Consider the following 1,212-nt stretch of genomic DNA (forward strand, 5'->3'; position numbering starts at 1 on the left):
GTGCATGCAGCGTTCCCAGAGTTACTGCAATATCGGGTTGATGTGCAGCTTGGACAAAGTAAGCTCCTCTTCCATCTCCCTGTTCCAAAAATCCATTTTTCATTAAAAAAATTGTTTATTGATTTTAGAGAGAAAGGAAGGCTAAGAGACAGAGAAGCATCAATGTGAGAGAGAAACATCGCCTTCTATATGCACCCCTACCGGGGATGGAACCCGAAACCTAGGTATATGCCCTGATCCAGAATCAAACCTCCAACATTTTGGCTTATGAGACGACTCTCCAGCCAACTGAGCCACCCAGCCAGGGCCAAAAAACCATTTTATATGTTGTCCTTGGATAGAGGATGTAGTCAATGTTAAACTGATAAGGACAGATATGCTACACTTGATCTTAGCTAGAAGGCCGAGAAGTGATCAGATGATGGTACGTATGGAACTAGAAGGTGAAGTCTTCTCATTCCATTCTTGCCTAGGTTATGTCTTTCTTCTCTATGAAAGCCTGTGATGTTGTGGTGCTTGGAAAACAACAGGAAAGGGGGCCCCACTAATATACCTGAAGCTTCTACTTGGTGCGAGCAATCACAGGACAGGAGCAGCCTTGTCCCTTTGATCAGGAGGTGGAAGTCTTTTGCCAGCCAACATGGCAGGCTTACTGAGACCAAAGTGGCACTGCAGGTGCCTCCAAACAGAATGCTCTCACATGAAATAGTAGGCAGACTTTGTTACCCAGGGTCATAAGTTCCTCAAACATTGACTTCAGCACAACCCTGGGGCCATGAGGCCACCGAGACCGACATGTCCAGGCCAAAGCAGGGGGAAGCAGTGCTTGCATTCCCCAGAGTGGGAGCCAGCTCTGCCACACTCTTCACGTGGAGGGGAACACATTTCACAGACTCTGTGCAGTGCTCACATCTGCTGTCCTTGAAACGTGTCCAGTTTATCTATGAAGAATGTAAATCCCTGAGGTGACCTCATTGTTTCATTGTCTCCAGTCACTCACTTTTCCTGCCCACTCCATCACTCACACTCTCTGTTTCCCTTGACATTGATTACTGCCTGGACTCTGAATGTGGATCATGGGCTCTAATTAATTGCTAGTAATCACATTCTGTACACTTTTATCATCTTGTTTTATATCATTGTTCCGTTTGAAAATCACCTGCCTATCATCTCATGCATTTAAGGACTCTGTATTTAAAAGTGATAAAAATA

General features: G+C 45.1%; 1 pseudogene; it reads right to left on the bottom strand.

Moving 5' to 3' along the window:
- Window positions 1-253: 253 nt before the first annotated feature.
- Window positions 254-415, bottom strand: LOC112304277 (U2 spliceosomal RNA; annotated as a pseudogene).
- Window positions 416-1,212: the final 797 nt, after the last annotated feature.

Source organism: Desmodus rotundus, chromosome 6 (genome assembly GCF_022682495.2).
Source record: "Desmodus rotundus isolate HL8 chromosome 6, HLdesRot8A.1, whole genome shotgun sequence".
In the NCBI taxonomy this organism is placed as follows: domain Eukaryota; kingdom Metazoa; phylum Chordata; class Mammalia; order Chiroptera; family Phyllostomidae; genus Desmodus; species Desmodus rotundus.